Below are 18,018 nucleotides of genomic sequence, written 5' to 3' on the forward strand. Positions count from 1 at the left end.
ACATCAGACCCCTGGTTCTGCTGCTGCTCTGTCAGACACATACTCATATCAAGCTTCATATCAAGCCCCTAGCCCTATAAAACCTCAGATCTTACACCTTATCATACTGCTGCTCTGTCAGACACATACTCATATCAAGCTTCAGATCAAGCCCCTAGCCCTATAAAACCTCAGCTCAGACACCTTATCATACTGCTGCTCTGTCAGACACATACTCATATCAAGCTTCATATCAAGCCCCTAGCCTTATAAAACCTCAGATCTTACACCTTATCATACTGCTGCTCTGTCAGACACATACTCATATCAAGCTTCAGATCAAGCCTCTAGCCCTATAAAACCTCAGATCTTACACCTTATAATACTGCTGCTCTGTCAGACACATACTCATATCAAGCTTCAGATCAAGCCCCTAGCCCTATAAAACCTCAGATCTTACACCTTATCATACTGCTGCTCTGTCAGACACATACTCATATCAAGCCCCTAGCCTTATAAAACCTCAGATCTTACACCTTATCATATTGCTGCTCTGTCAGACACATACTCATATCAAGCTTCATATCAAGCCCCTAGCCCTATAAAACCTCAGATCGTACACCTTATAATACTGCTGCTCTGTCAGACACATACTCATATCAAGCCCCTAGCCTTATAAAACCTCAGATCTTACACCTTATAATACTGCTGCTCTGTCAGACACATACCCATATCAAGCTTTATATCAAGCCCCTAGCCCTATAAAACCTCAGATCTTACACCTTATAAAACTGCTGCTCTGTCAGACACATACTCATATCAAGCTTCATATCAAGCCCCTAGCCCTATAAAACCTCAGATCTTACACCTTATCATACTGCTGCTCTGTCAGACACATACTCATATCAAGCTTCATATCAAGCCCCTAGCCTTATAATACCTCAGCTCAGATACCTTATAATACTGCTGCTCTGTCAGACACATAATCATATCAAGCTTCATATCAAGCCCCTAGCCTTATAAAACCTCAGATCTTACACCTTATAATACTGCTGCTCTGTCAGACACATACCCATATCAAGCTTCATATCAAGCCCCTAGCCCTATAAAACCTCAGATCTTACACCTTATAATACTGCTGCTCTGTCAGACACATACTCATATCAAGCCCCTAGCCTTATAAAACCTCAGATCTTACACCTTATAATACTGCTGCTCTGTCAGACACATACTCATATCAAGCTTCATATCAAGCCCCTAGCCTTATAAAACCTCAAAACTTACACCTTATAATACTGCTGCTCTGTCAGACACATACTCATATCAAGCTTCAGATCAAGCCCCTAGCCTTATAAAACCTCAGCAAAGATACCTTATAATACTGCTGCTCTGTCAGACACATACTCATATCAAGCTTCAGATCAAGCCTCTAGCCCTATAAAACCTCAGATCTTACAACTTATAATACTGCTGCTCTGTCAGACACATACCCATATCAAGCTTCATATCAAGCCCCTAGCCTTATAAAACCTCAGATCTTACACCTTATCATACTGCTGCTCTGTCAGACACATACTCATATCAAGCTTCATATCAAGCCCCTAGCCTTATAAAACCTCAGATCTTACACCTTATAATACTGCTGCTCTGTCAGACACATACTCATATCAAGCTTCATATCAAGCCCCTAGCCCTATAAAACCTCAGATCTTACACCTTATAATACTGCTGCTCTGTCAGACACATACTCATATCAAGCTTCATATCAAGCCCCTAGCACTATAAAACCTCAGATCTTACACCTTATCATACTGCTGCTCTGTCAGACACATACCCATATCAAGCTTCATATCAAGCCCCTAGCCCTATAAAACCTCAGATCTTACACCTTATAATACTGCTGCTCTGTCAGACACATACTCATATCAAGCTTCAGATCAAGCCCCTAGCCCTATAAAACCTCAGATCTTACACCTTATCATACTGCTGCTCTGTCAGACACATACCCTTATCAAGCTTCATATCAAGCCCCTAGCCCTATAAAACCTCAGCTCAGAAACCTTATAATACTGCTGCTCTGTCAGACACATACTCATATCAAGCTTCAGATCAAGCCCCTAGCCTTATAAAACCTCAGATCTTACACCTTATCATACTGCTGCTCTGTCAGACACATACTCATATCAAGCCCCTAGCCCTATAAAACCTCAGATCTTACACCTTATCATACTGCTGCTCTGTCAGACACATACTCATATCAAGCTTCAGATCAAGCCCCTAGCCTTATAAAACCTCAGATCTTACACCTTATAATACTGCTGCTCTGTCAGACACATACTCATATCAAGCTTCATATCAAGCCCCTAGCCTTATAAAACCTCAAAACTTACACCTTATAATACTGCTGCTCTGTCAGACACATACTCATATCAAGCTTCAGATCAAGCCCCTAGCCTTATAAAACCTCAGCACAGATACCTTATAATACTGCTACTCTGTCAGACACATACTCATATCAAGCTTCAGATCAAGCCCCTAGCCTTATAAAACCTCAGATCTTACACCTTATCATACTGCTGCTCTGTAAGACACATACTCATATCAAGCTTCAGATCAAGCCCCTAGCCTTATAAAACCACAGATCTTACACCTTATAATACTGCTGCTCTGTCAGACACATACTCATATCAAGCTTCATATCAAGCCCCTAGCCCTATAAAACCTCAGATCTTACACCTTATAATACTGCTGCTCTGTCAGACACATACTCATATCAAGCCCCTAGCCCTATAAAACCTCAGATCTTACACCTTATCATACTGCTGCTCTGTCAGACACATACTCATATCAAGCTTCATATCAAGCCCCTAGCCCTATAAAACCTCACATCAGACCCCTGGTTCTGCTGTTGCTCTGTCAGACACATACCCATATCAAGCTTCATATAAAGCCCCTAGCCTTATAAAACCTCAGCTCAGATACCTTATAATACTGCTGCTCTATCAGACACATACTCATATCAAGCTTCATATCAAGCCCCTAGCCTTATAAAACCTCAGCACAGATACCTTATAATACTGCTGCTCTGTCAGACACATCCTCATATCAAGCTTCAGATCAAGCCTCTAGCCCTATAAAACCTCAGATCTTACACCTTATAATACTGCTGCTCTGTCAGACACATACCCATATCAAGCTTCATATCAAGCCCCTAGCCTTATAAAACCTCAGATCTTACACCTTATAATACTGCTGCTCTGTCAGACACATACCCTTATCAAGCTTCATATAAAGCCCCTAGCCTTATAAAACCTCAGCTCAGATACCTTATAATACTGCTGCTCTATCAGACACATACTCATATCAAGCTTCATATCAAGCCCCTAGCCCTATAAAACCTCAGATCTTACACCTTATCATACTGCTGCTCTGTCAGACAAATACCCATATCAAGCTTCATATCAAGCCCCTAGCCCTATAAAACCTCAGAACTTACACCTTATAATACTGCTGCTCTGTCAGACACATACTCATATCAAGCTTCAGATCAAGCCCCTAGCCCTATAAAACCTCAGATCTTACACCTTATCAAACTGCTGCTCTGTCAGACACATACTCATATCAAGCCCCTAGCCTTATAAAACCTCAGATCTTACACCTTATAATACTGCTGCTCTGTCAGACACATACTCATATCAAGCTTCAGATCAAGCCCCTAGCCCTATAAAACCTCAGCTCAGACACCTTATCATACTGCTGCTCTGTCAGACACATACTCATATCAAGCTTCATATCAAGCCCCTAGCCTTATAAAACCTCAGATCTTACACCTTATCATACTGCTGCTCTGTCAGACACATACTCATATCAAGCTTCATATCAAGCCCCTAGCCTTATAATACCTCAGCTCAGATACCTTATAATACTGCTGCTCTGTCCGACACATACTCATATCAAGCTTCAGATCAAGCCCCTAGCCCTATAAAACCTCAGATCTTACACCTTATAATACTGCTGCTCTGTCAGACACATACTCATATCAAGCTTCATATCAAGCCCCTAGCCTTATAAAACCTCAGATCTTACACCTTATCATACTGCTGCTCTGTCAGACACATACTCATATCAAGCTTCAGATCAAGCCTCTAGCCCTATAAAACCTCAGATCTTACACCTTATAATACTGCTGCTCTGTCAGACACATACTCATATCAAGCTTCAGATCAAGCCCCTAGCCCTATAAAACCTCAGATCTTACACCTTATCATACTGCTGCTCTGTCAGACACATACTCATATCAAGCCCCTAGCCTTATAAAACCTCAGATCTTACACCTTATAATACTGCTGCTCTGTCAGACACATACCCATATCAAGCTTTATATCAAGCCCCTAGCCCTATAAAACCTCAGATCTTACACCTTATAATACTGCTGCTCTGTCAGACACATACTCATATCAAGCTTCATATCAAGCCCCTAGCCCTATAAAACCTCAGATCTTACACCTTATCATACTGCTGCTCTGTCAGACACATACTCATATCAACCTTCACATCAAGCCCCTAGCCTTATAATACCTCAGCTCAGATACCTTATAATACTGCTGCTCTGTCAGACACATAATCATATCAAGCTTCATATCAAGCCCCTAGCCTTATAAAACCTCAGATCTTACACCTTATAATACTGCTGCTCTGTCAGACACATACCCATATCAAGCTTCATATCAAGCCCCTAGCCCTATAAAACCTCAGATCTTACACCTTATAATACTGCTGCTCTGTCAGACACATACTCATATCAAGCTTCATATCAAGCCCCTAGCCCTATAAAACCTCAGATCTTACACCTTATCATACTGCTGCTCTGTCAGACACATACTCATATCAAGCCCCTAGCCTTATAAAACATCAGATCTTACACCTTATAATACTGCTGCTCTGTCAGACACATACTCATATCAAGCTTCATATCAAGCCCCTAGCCTTATAAAACCTCAAAACTTACACCTTATAATACTGCTGCTCTGTCAGACACATACTCATATCAAGCTTCAGATCAAGCCCCTAGCCTTATAAAACCTCAGCAAAGATACCTTATAATACTGCTGCTCTGTCAGACACATACTCATATCAAGCTTCAGATCAAGCCTCTAGCCCTATAAAACCTCAGATCTTACACCTTATAATACTGCTGCTCTGTCAGACACATACCCATATCAAGCTTCATATCAAGCCCCTAGCCTTATAAAACCTCAGATCTTACACCTTATCATACTGCTGCTCTGTCAGACACGTACTCATATCAAGCCCCTAGCCTTATAAAACCTCAGATCTTACACCTTATAATACTGCTGCTCTGTCAGACACATACTCATATCAAGCTTCATATCAAGCCCCTAGCCTTATAAAACCTCAGATCTTACACCTTATAATACTGCTGCTCTGTCAGACACATACTCATATCAAGCTTCATATCAAGCCCCTAGCCCTATAAAACCTCAGATCTTACACCTTATAATACTGCTGCTCTGTCAGACACATACTAATATCAAGCTTCATATCAAGCCCCTAGCACTATAAAACCTCAGATCTTACACCTTATCATACTGCTGCTCTGTCAGACACATACCCATATCAAGCTTCATATCAAGCCCCTAGCCCTATAAAACCTCAGATCTTACACCTTATAATACTGCTGCTCTGTCAGACACATACTCATATCAAGCCCCTAGCCTTATAAAACCTCAGATCTTACACCTTATAATACTGCTGCTCTGTCAGACACATACTCATATCAAGCTTCAGATCAAGCCCCTAGCCCTATAAAACCTCAGCTCAGAAACCTTATAATACTGCTGCTCTGTCAGACACATACTCATATCAAGCTTCAGATCAAGCCCCTAGCCTTATAAAACCTCAGATCTTACACCTTATCATACTGCTGCTCTGTCAGACACATACTCATATCAAGCTTCATATCAAGCCCCTAGCCCTATAAAACCTCAGATCTTACACCTTATCATACTGCTGCTCTGTCAGACACATACTCATATCAAGCTTCAGATCAAGCCCCTAGCCTTATAAAACCTCAGATCTTACACCTTATAATACTGCTGCTCTGTCAGACACATACTCATATCAAGCTTCATATCAAGCCTCTAGCCCTATAAAACCTCAGCACAGATACCTTATAATACTGCTGCTCTGTCAGACACATCCTCATATCAAGCTTCAGATCAAGCCTCTAGCCCTATAAAACCTCAGATCTTACACCTTATAATACTGCTGCTCTGTCAGACACATACCCATATCAAGCTTCATATCAAGCCCCTAGCCTTATAAAACCTCAGATCTTACACCTTATAATACTGCTGCTCTGTCAGACACATACTCATATCAAGCTTCATATCAAGCCCCTAGCCCTATAAAACCTCAGATCTTACACCTTATTATACTGCTGCTCTGTCAGACACATACCCATATCAAGCTTCATATCAAGCCCCTAGCCCTATAAAACCTCAGATCTTACACCTTATCATACTGCTGCTCTGTCAGACACATACCCTTATCAAGCTTCATATCAAGCCCCTAGCCCTATAAAACCTCAGCTCAGAAACCTTATAATACTGCTGCTCTGTCAGACACATACTCATATCAAGCTTCATATCAAGCCCCTAGCCTTATAAAACCTCAGATCTTACACCTTATAATACTGCTGCTCTGTCAGACACATACTCATATCAAGCTTCATATCAAGCCCCTAGCCCTATAAAACCTCAGATCTTACACCTTATAATACTGCTGCTCTGTCAGACACATACTCATATCAAGCCCCTAGCCCTATAAAACCTCAGATCTTACACCTTATCATACTGCTGCTCTGTCAGACACATACTCATATCAAGCTTCATATCAAGCCCCTAGCCCTATAAAACCTCACATCAGACCCCTGGTTCTGCTGTTGCTCTGTCAGACACATACCCATATCAAGCTTCATATAAAGCCCCTAGCCTTATAAAACCTCAGCTCAGATACCTTATAATACTGCTGCTCTATCAGACACATACTCATATCAAGCTTCATATCAAGCCCCTAGCCCTATAAAACCTCAGATCTTACACCTTATCATACTGCTGCTCTGTCAGACACATACTCATATCAAGCTTTATATCAAGCCCCTAGCCCTATAAAACCTCAGATCTTACACCTTATAATACTGCTGCTCTGTCAGACACATACCCATATCAAGCTTCATATCAAGCCCCTAGCCCTATAAAACCTCAGATCTTACACCTTATAATACTGCTGCTCTGTCAGACACATGCTCATATCAAGCTTCATATCAAGCCCCTAGCCTTATAATACCTCAGCTCAGATACCTTATCATACTGCTGCTCTGTCAGACACATACCCATATCAAGCTTCATATCAAGCCCCTAGCCCTATAAAACCTCAGCTCAGAAACCTTATAATACTGCTGCTCTGTCAGACACATACCCATATCAAGCTTCATATCAAGCCCCTAGCCCTATAAAACCTCAGATCTTACACCTTATCATACTGCTGCTCTGTCAGACACATACTCATATCAAGCTTTATATCAAGCCCCTAGCCCTATAAAACCTCAGATCTTACACCTTATAATACTGCTGCTCTGTCAGACACATACCCATATCAAGCTTCATATCAAGCCCCTAGCCCTATAAAACCTCAGATCTTACACCTTATAATACTGCTGCTATGTCAGACACATGCTCATATCAAGCTTCATATCAAGCCCCTAGCCTTATAATACCTCAGCTCAGATACCTTATCATACTGCTGCTCTGTCAGACACATACCCATATCAAGCTTCAGATCAAGTACCTAGCCCTATAAAACCTCAGATCTTACACCTTATCATACTGCTGCTCTGTCAGACACATACCCATATCAAGCTTCATATCAAGCCCCTAGCCTTATAAAACCTCAGATCTTACACCTTATCATACTGCTGCTCTGCCAGACACATACTCATATCAAGCTTCAGATCAAGCCCCTAGCCCTATAAAACCTCAGATCTTACACCTTATCATACTGCTGCTCTGTCAGACACATACTCATATCAAGCTTTATATCAAGCCCCTAGCCCTATAAAACCTCAGATCTTAAACCGTATAATACTGCTGCTCTGTCAGACACATACCCATATCAAGCTTCATATCAAGCCCCTAGCCTTATAAAACCTCAAATCTTACACCTTATAAGGCTGCTGCTCTGTCAGACACATACCCATATCAAGCTTTATATCAAGCCCCTAGCCCTATAAAACCTCAGATCTTACACCTTATAATACTGCTGCTCTGTCAGACACATACTCATATCAAGCTTCATATCAAGCCCCTAGCCCTATAAAACCTCAGATCTTACACCTTATCATACTGCTGCTCTGTCAGACACATACTCATATCAAGCCCCTAGCCTTATAAAACCTCAGATCTTACACCTTATCATACTGCTGCTCTGCAGACACATACTCATATCAAGCTACAGATCAAGCCCCTAGCCTTATAAAACCTCAGATCTTACACCTTATCATACTGCTGCTCTGTCAGACACATACTCATATCAAACCCGTATCATACTGCTGCTCTGTCAGACACATACCCATATCAAGCTTCATATCAAGCCCCTAGCCTTATAAAACCTCAGATCTTACACCTTATCATACTGCTGCTCTGTCAGACACATACTCATATCAAGCTTCAGATCAAGCCCCTAGCCTTATAAAACCTCAGATCTTACACCTTATCATACTGCTGCTCTGTCAGACACATACTCATATCAAACCCGTATCATACTGCTGCTCTGTCAGACACATACTCATATCAAGCCCCTAGCCTTATAAAACCTCAGATCTTACACCTTATCATACTGCTGCTCTGTCAGACACATACTCATATCAAACCCCTAGCCCTATAAAACCTCAGATCTTACACCTTATCATACTGCTGCTCTGTCAGACACATACTCATATCAAGCTTCAGATCAAGCCCCTAGCCTTATAAAACCTCAGATCTTACACCTTATCATACTGCTGCTCTGTCAGACACATACTCATGTCAAGCTTCAGATCAAGCCCCTAGCCTTATAAAACCTCAGATCTTACCCCTTATAATACTGCTGCTCTGTCAGACACATACCCATATCAAGCTTCATATCAAGCCCCTAGCCTTATAAAACCTCAGATCTTACACCTTATAATACTGCTGCTCTGTCAGACACATACTCATATCAAGCTTCATATCAAGCCCCTAGCCCTATAAAACCTCAGCTCAGAAACCTTATAATACTGCTGCTCTGTCAGACACATACTCATATCAAGCTTTATATCAAGCCCCTAGCCTTATAAAACCTCAGATCTTACACCTTATCATACTGCTGCTCTGTCAGACACATACTCATATCAAACCCCTAGCCCTATAAAACCTCAGATCTTACACCTTATCATACTGCTGCTCTGTCAGACACATACTCATATCAAGCCCCTAGCCTTATAAAACCTCAGATCTTACATCTTGTCATACTGCTGCTCTGTCAGACACATACTCATATCAAACCCCTAGCCCTATAAAACCTCAGATCTTACACCTTATAATACTGCTGCTCTGTCAGACACATACCCATATCAAGCTTCATATCAAGCCCCTAGCCTTATAAAACCTCAGCTCAGAAACCTTATAATACTGCTGCTCTGTCAGACACATACTCATATCAAGCTTCAGATCAAGCCCCTAGCCTTATAAAACCTCAGATCTTACACCTTATCATACTGCTGCTCTGTCAGACACATACTCATATCAAGCTTCAGATCAAGCCCCTAGCCTTAGAAAACCTCAGATCTTACCCCTTATAATACTGCTGCTCTGTCAGACACATTCCCATATCAAGCTTCATATCAAGCCCCTAGCCTTATAAAACCTCAGATCTTACACCTTATCATACTGCTGCTCTGTCAGACACATACTCATATCAAGCTTCAGATCAAGCCCCTAGCCTTATAAAACCTCAGATCTTACACCTTATAATACTGCTGCTCTGTCAGACACATACTCATATCAAGCTTCATATCAAGCCCCTAGCACTATAAAACCTCAGATCTTACACCTTATAATACTGCTGCTCTGTCAGACACATACTCATATCAAGCTTCATATCAAGCCCCTAGCCTTATAAAACCTCAGATCTTACACCTTATAATACTGCTGCTCTGTCAGACACATACCCATATCAAGCTTCATATCAAGCCCCTAGCCCTATAAAACCTCAGATCTTACACCTTATCATACTGCTGCTCTGTCAGACACATACTCATATCAAACCCCTAGCCCTATAAAACCTCAGATCTTACACCTTATCATACTGCTGCTCTGTCAGACACATACCCATATCAAGCTTCAGATCAAGCCCCTAGCCTTATAAAACCTCAGATCTTACACCTTATCATACTGCTGCTCTGTCAGACACATACTCATATCAAGCTTCAGATCAAGCCCCTAGCCTCATAAAACCTCAGATCTTACCCCTTATAATACTGCTGCTCTGTCAGACACATTCCCATATCAAGCTTCATATCAAGCCCCTAGCCTTATAAAACCTCAGATCTTACACCTTATAATACTGCTGCTCTGTCAGACACATGCTCATATCAAGCTTCATATCAAGCCCCTAGCCCTATAAAACCTCAGATCTTACACCTTATAATACTGCTGCTCTGTCAGACACATACTCATATCAAGCTTCATATCAAGCCCCTAGCCTTATAAAACCTCAGATCTTACACCTTATAATACTGCTGCTCTGTCAGACACATGCTCATATCAAGCTTCATATCAAGCCCCTAGCCTTATAAAACCTCAGATCTTACACCTTATCATACTGCTGCTCTGTCAGACACATACTCATATCAAGCTTCATATCAAGCCCCTAGCCTTATAAAACCTCAGATCTTACACCTTATAATACTGCTGCTCTGTCAGACACATACTCATATCAAGCTTCATATCAAGCCCCTAGCCTTATAAAACCTCAGATCTTACACCTTATCATACTGCTGCTCTGTCAGACACATACTCATATCAAGCTTCATATCAAGCCCCTAGCCTTATAAAACCTCAGATCTTACACCTTATAATACTGCTGCTCTGTCAGACACATACTCATATCAAGCTTCATATCAAGCCCCTAGCCATATAAAACCTCATAGCTCTGTAATACTGTCCAGTAGTCTCATACAGCCACATCACACCTCACATCACAGCCCTGGCACCCCTCTGTTAGCCTCATGCCCATATTAGATCAGACAGCTGATCCCATAGCCCCTCTAGGAACAACGTTTCCTCATCAAGCCTCTAATAAGATCCTTAGTCCTGCAGACCTTTCAGTTGCATATTAACATCAGATCTGAGATCACAAAGCTTGCCTTGTAACACCATACACATACCCTATTAGACCTGGTCTTGTAGCCCATCTGGCAGCTGCTCTATACAATTTACTGTTGTGTTCCTGTATCTATGGTCTTAACCACCTCTGCCAGCTACCTTTTGTTAATTTTACTACTATTACTCTGAGTATGACACCTAGAATATCAGTGAAAATTTTATATCAAACAATAATTTTAATATTTTCAGTGTTAGATGTCTCTTGTCATAGAAGCAACTGTGACACTGAAAATAGCTTTAGTCTACGAGGATGTCACATAATCATGAAAGTAAATATGGTCATCTTTTATGGTATTTTTTTCCTCTGACAAAAAATAGAAAACTCAATAGCATTAAATAGAAAAAAATAAAATAAACAGAAACAATTTTCAGCTAATTATGTTGTAACTACGGCACCAACAATGTAAAAAGCTGTATGTATTATGCTAAATAGTAGTGAAACCAATATCTTTCCTATAACTCAGTTATAAAAATGTTTAGAAATATTGAGATTATTATGTTGTTTGCTTTTCATATATTTGTACAACTGAATGTTTTTTGTTAACACTGGAAGCTTATTTATATTTAAATCTTGTTAAATTTCTAGGTAAATACAAAGGAACCAGGAAGAATAAAACACCCAGGTAATTTCAGCTGTTCATCATGTAAATCTTTTTTAATGTTGAGTTCTTATACAGAATGCTTATTACTAATATTATTAGCATTTATACAATAATAATGCATTGCTAGAATAGCTATAAATATAAAAACAATTAGTATATATTAGCTATTAAACAGAGCATAAAACCCATTAACTTTAAATGTTTTAAAATAATTTGAAACTGTCATTTTTTAAAATAATGTGCAGTACAGGGACATACTTCTTGAAGATCATCATGCATGTTTATTTTATTTTTTTATATGTATATCTCCTGCACTGATCAGACAATCACTGTGTATAATGGTTTAGGTTCATACTTCATAATCCTGCAGGATGCTGTTAAGTCTCTCTGAGTCAGTTAAAACAAACAACTTTCAGAGTTAAATTACAGGAAAAGCAGGCAGAATAAAATATGAAACTGAACTGCAAAGCTGTTTTATTGCACATAATTAAAGGGGCAGTAAACTCAAAATGCAACTTTTTGGAGTATGCTATTTAAAACAGCTTTCCAATTTACTTATATTGTCTAATTTGCTTTGCTTTTATTAAAACGTATACCTAGGTAGGCTTAGGAGCAGGTGGCTACAACAATATATCTCTTATCATTGGCTCACTTGATGTGTTCAGCTAGCTTCTAGTCATGCATTGTTGTTCCTTCAAAGGATACACAATGAATTTAGTAAATCATATGATAGAAATAAATTGGAAAATTATTTAAAATGATATGCTCCATCTGAACCATGATAGAAAATGTGTTTTTATGTCCCTATAAACATTTAGGCCTATATTACAAGTGGAATGAAAAAATATTAGCACTGCTAAAGTTAAATCAAAATGGCCTTTTTTACATTTGCACTCATACTAAGTTCAAAGTAATATGTCAGTGTTAGAGTAAAAGGCAAACATCTGAAATTCTAATAACAGGGGTGCGCTAAATCCCTCACATAATATACTTCTATGGGGGCGCACTGAAAACTGATTTAGGCTAACGCTCGTCACCAAAATCTAAACTATATATATAAACTTTCAAAGAATAGAAGGCACTTACTGGGTCTTATTAAAAACAATTACTCCTTTAATTTGTACAAATTAACGGAGTAATTCTTTTTAATAAGACCCAGTGAGTACCTTCTATTCTTTGAAAGTGTATCGTATTTTGATGCGCACCCTGGGCACAGCAGGCAACATTGGTCTTTATTTCTTTTACCAGGAGTGCTTTTCCTTCCTCAATACTATATATATTTATATATATAAATATATATATATATATATATATATATATATATATATATATATATATATTATATATATATTATATATATATATATATATATATATATATATATATATATATATAACCTACAAATACACAAACACTACTGTTTACAGAATTTTTGTCACACCTGCCTGTAACTTTTAAAGTAAGAATGCTTTTAAAAAAGGAAATTTATGCTTACCTGATAAATGTATTTCTTTTACGATACGACGAGTCCACGGATTTCATCCTTACTTGTGGGATTTATCCTCCTGCTAACAGGAAGAGGCAAAGAGCACCACAGCAGAGCTGTATATATAGCTCCTCCCTTCCCTCCACCTCCAGTCATTCGACCGAAGTTAGGAAGAGAAAGGAAAAGCCAAAGGTGCAGAGGTGACTGAAGTTTACCAAAAAATAAAAACCTGTTGTAGAAAACAGGGAGGGTTGTGGACTCGTCGTATCGTAAAAGAAATAAATTTATCAGGTAAGCATAAATTTCCTTTTCTTTTACAAAGATACGACGAGTCCACAGATTTCATCCTTACTTGTGGGATACATTACCAAAGCTATAGGACACGAATGAAAGGGTGGGACAAGACAGGAACCTAAACAGAAGGCACCACTGCTTGAAGAATCTTTCTCCCAAAAACAGCCTCAGAAGAAGCAAAAGTATCAAATTTGGAAAAAGTGTGAAGAGACGACCAAGTTGCAGCCTTGCAAATCTGTTCAACAGAAGCATTGTTTTTAAATGCCCATGAGGAAGCCACAGCCCTAGTAGAATGAGCCGTAATTCTTTCAGGAGGCTGCTGTCCAGCAGTCTCATACGCCAGACAAATGATACTTTTCAGCCACAAAGAAAGAGAGGTAGCCGTAGCATTCTGACCCCTACGCTTTCCAGAAAAAACAATGAATAAAGAAGAAGATTGACGGAAGTCTTTAGTCGCCTGCAAGTAAAACTTCAGGGCACGGACAACATCCAAGTTATGCAACTTACACTCCTTCTTAGAAGAAGGGTTAGGACATAATGAAGGAACAACAATTTCCTGATTAATATTCTTGTTAGAATCAACCTTAGGAAGGAAACCAGGATTGGTACGTAAAACCACCTTATCAGAATGGAAAATAAGATAAGGTGAGTCACATTGCAACGCCGAAAGCTCAGAAACTCTACGAGCAGAAGAAATAGCAATCAAAACAAAACTTTCCAAGATAACAACTTAATATCTATGGAATGCATGGGTTCAAACGGAACCCCTTGAATAACATTAAAAACTAAATTCAAACTCAAGGGTGGAGCAATAGGTCTAAACACAGGCTTGATCCTGGTCAAAGCCTGACAAAAAGACTGAACGTCTGGAACATCTGCCAAATGTTTGTGAAGTAAAATTGACAAAACAGAGATCTGTCCCTTTAAGGAACTTGCTGATAACCCTTTCTCCAATCCTTCTTGGAGAAAAGACAGAATCCTGGGAATTCTAACTCTATTCCATGAGTAGTTCTTGGATTTGCACCAATAAAGATATTTACGCCATATCTTATGGTAAATCTTTCTAGTAACAGGCTTACGTGCCTGAATCAGAGTATCAATGACCACATCAGAGAACACCCGCTTAGAAAAAATCAAGCGTTCAATCTCCAAGCAGTCAGCTGCAGAGAAATTAGATTTGGATGTTGGAAAGGACCTTGAATGAGAAGGTCCTGTCTCAGTGGAAGTTTCCACGGAGGCAGAGAGGACATGTTCACTAGATCTGCATACCAAGACCTGCGTGGCCACGCAGGCGCAATTAGAATTACTGAAGCTCTCTCCTGCTTGATCCGAGCAATCACCCGGGGAAGGAGAGGAAATGGTGGAAACACATAAGCTAGGTTGAACGACCAAGGCACTGCCAAGGCATCTATCAGTTCGGCCTGGGGATCCCTCAACCTGGATCCGTATCTTGGCATTCTGTCGAGACGCCATCAGATCCAATTCCGGGCTGCCCCATCGGAGAATCAGAAAGGCAAATACCTCCGGATGGAGTTCCCACTCCCCCAGATGAAAAGTCTGTCGGCTTAAAAAGTCCACTTCCCAGTTGTCCACTCCTGGGATGTAGATTGCTGACAGATAACAAGAGTGGGCCTCCACCCATCAAATTATCTTGGATACTTCTGTCATCGCTAAGGAACTCCTCGTTCCTCCCTGATGATTGATGTAAGCCACAGTCGTGATGTTGTCCGACTGGAATCGGATGAATATGTCCGAAGCCAACTGAGGCCACGCCTGAAGCGCATTGAATATTGCTCTCAATTCCAGGATATTGATTGGAAGTAGAGTCTCCACCCGAGTCCATACATCCTGAGCCTTCAGGGAATTCCAGACTGCACCCCAGCCTAGAAGACTGGCGTCCATTGTCACTATCACCTACGAGGGTCGGCTGAAACACGTCCCTTGGGACAGATGATCCGGCGACAACCACCAAAGAAGAGAGTCTCTGGTCTCCTGGTCCAGATTTATCAAAGGAGATAAATTTGCATAATCCCCATTCCACTGTCTGAGCATGCACAGTTGCAGTGGTCTGAGATGAAATCGAGCAAACGGAATTATGTCCATTGCCGCCACCATCAATCCAATTACCTCCATGCACTGAGCCACTGATGGCCGAGGATTGGACTGAAGGGCTCGGCATGTATTTAGAATCTTTGACTTTCTGACCTTCGTCAGAAAAATCTTCATGGATATAGAATATCAGAGTTCCCAAGAAGGGGACCTTTGTCTGTGGAATTAGTGAACTCTTTTCTAGATTCACCTTCCACCCGTGAGTTCTCAGAAAGGACAACACAGTGTCTGTATGAGATTTTATTAGATGATAAGTTGACGCCTGAATCAGAATATCGTCCAGATAAGGTGCCACTGCTATGCCCCGCGGCCTGAGAACCACCAGAAGGGACCCTAGAACCTTCGTGAAGATTCTGGGTGCTGTGGCCAACCCGAAGGGAAGAGCCACGAACTGAAAATGTTTGTCCAGGAAGGCAAGCCTTAGGTACTGATGATGATCCTTGTGGATAGGAATATGAAGGTATGCATCCTTCAAGTCCACGGTAGTCATATATTGACCCTCCTGGATCATTGGCAAAATTGTTTGAATGGTCTCCATCTTGAAAGATGGGACTCTGAGAAACTTGTTTAGACTCTTGAGATCTAAAATGGGTCTGAACATTCCCTCTTTTTTTCGGAACCACAAAAAGATTTGAGTAAAACCCCTGCCCCTGTTCCAGTCTTTGATTGGGACGAATTACTCCCATGGTATAGAGGTCTTTTACACAACGTAAGAACGCCTCTCTTTCTATTTGGTCTACAGACAATCGTGAAAGAAGAAATCTCCCCCTTGGAAGAAAACTTTTGAATTCCAGTTGATACCCGTGGGTAACAATTTCCAGTGCCCGGGGGTCCTGAATATCTCTTGCCCAAGCCTGAGAAAAGAGAGAAAGTCTGCCCTCTACTAGATCCAGTCCCGGATCGGGGGCCACCCCTTCATGCTTCTTTGGTTGTTTACCCTTGTTCCAAGCCTGATTGGGTCTCCAGACGGGCTTGGCCTGAGCAAAATTTCCTTCTGGTTTAGTGGAAGAGGAAGAAGGGACTCCTTTGAAATTCCGAAAGGAACGAAAATTACTCTGTCTCCTCTGTTTGGGCATCTTATCCTGAGGGAGGAGATGACCCTTACCTCCTGTAATGTCAGAAATGATTTCTTTCAATTCCGACCCAAATAGAGTCTTTCCTTTGAAAGGGATAGCTAAGAGTTTGGATTTAGAAGATACATCCGCAGACCAGGACTTTAACCATAAGGCTGTGCATGCCACAATGGCTAAACCTGCATTCTTGGCCGCCAATTTGGCAATTTGAAAGGCGGCATCCATAAGAAAGGAATTGGCCAGCTTAAGGGCGTTAATTCTATCCAATATCTCATCCATAGGAGTCTCAATCTACTCTTGTAGGGCATCAAATCAAAAGGCAGCCGCAGTTGTGACTGGCAGAATACAGGCCGTTGGTTGAAATAGAAACCCTTGATGAACAAATAACTTCTTCAGGAGACCCTCCAATTTCTTGTCCATAGGGTCCTTGAAAGCACAACTGTCTTCAATAGGAATAGTCGTACGTTTAGCTAGAGTAGAAATAGCCCCCTCCACCTTTGTTTGCCAAACATCCCTAACAGTGTCAGGTAAAGGATACATCTTCTTAAATATAGGGGAAGGAGAGAACGGAATACCTGGCCTTTCCCATTCCTTGTTAATAATTTCCGATATTCTTTTAGGAATCGGAAAAACATCAGCATAAGTAGGGACCTCCAAATATCTGTCCATCTTACACAATTTCTCTGGATGGACAACAATAGAGTCACAGTCATCCAGGGTTAACAAAACCTCTCGCAACAACAGGCGAAGGTGTTCAAGCTTAAATCTGAAAGACAGCACGTCCAAATCTGTCTTGGGTAATGCACTACCTGAGTCAGACAGTTCTCCTTCTGATAAAACCTCACTACTTCCTCTTTCAGAGTCCTGGGAGGGAAGATCAGAGATCGCCATCAAGGCATCAGAATTTGCATGGACTACCTGGGTTTCTATTCTATTACGCTTACCCTGTAGTACAGGCAACTTAGATAACACCTCTGTAAGGGTAGAGGACA

At 40.8% G+C, this 18,018-nt stretch overlaps 1 long non-coding RNA gene across 1 annotated transcript in view; it reads left to right on the plus strand.

Moving 5' to 3' along the window:
- Positions 1-18,018, plus strand: part of LOC128664106 (uncharacterized) — an 80,466-nt gene that overhangs the window by 40,698 nt on the left and 21,750 nt on the right. Inside the window, exon 4 of the long non-coding RNA XR_008402921.1 lies at positions 12,049-12,085. This is a non-coding gene — a long non-coding RNA (uncharacterized LOC128664106). The remainder of the gene's footprint in view (positions 1-12,048; positions 12,086-18,018) is intronic.

The sequence above is a fragment of the Bombina bombina genome, chromosome 6 (assembly GCF_027579735.1).
Source record: "Bombina bombina isolate aBomBom1 chromosome 6, aBomBom1.pri, whole genome shotgun sequence".
Taxonomy (NCBI): domain Eukaryota; kingdom Metazoa; phylum Chordata; class Amphibia; order Anura; family Bombinatoridae; genus Bombina; species Bombina bombina.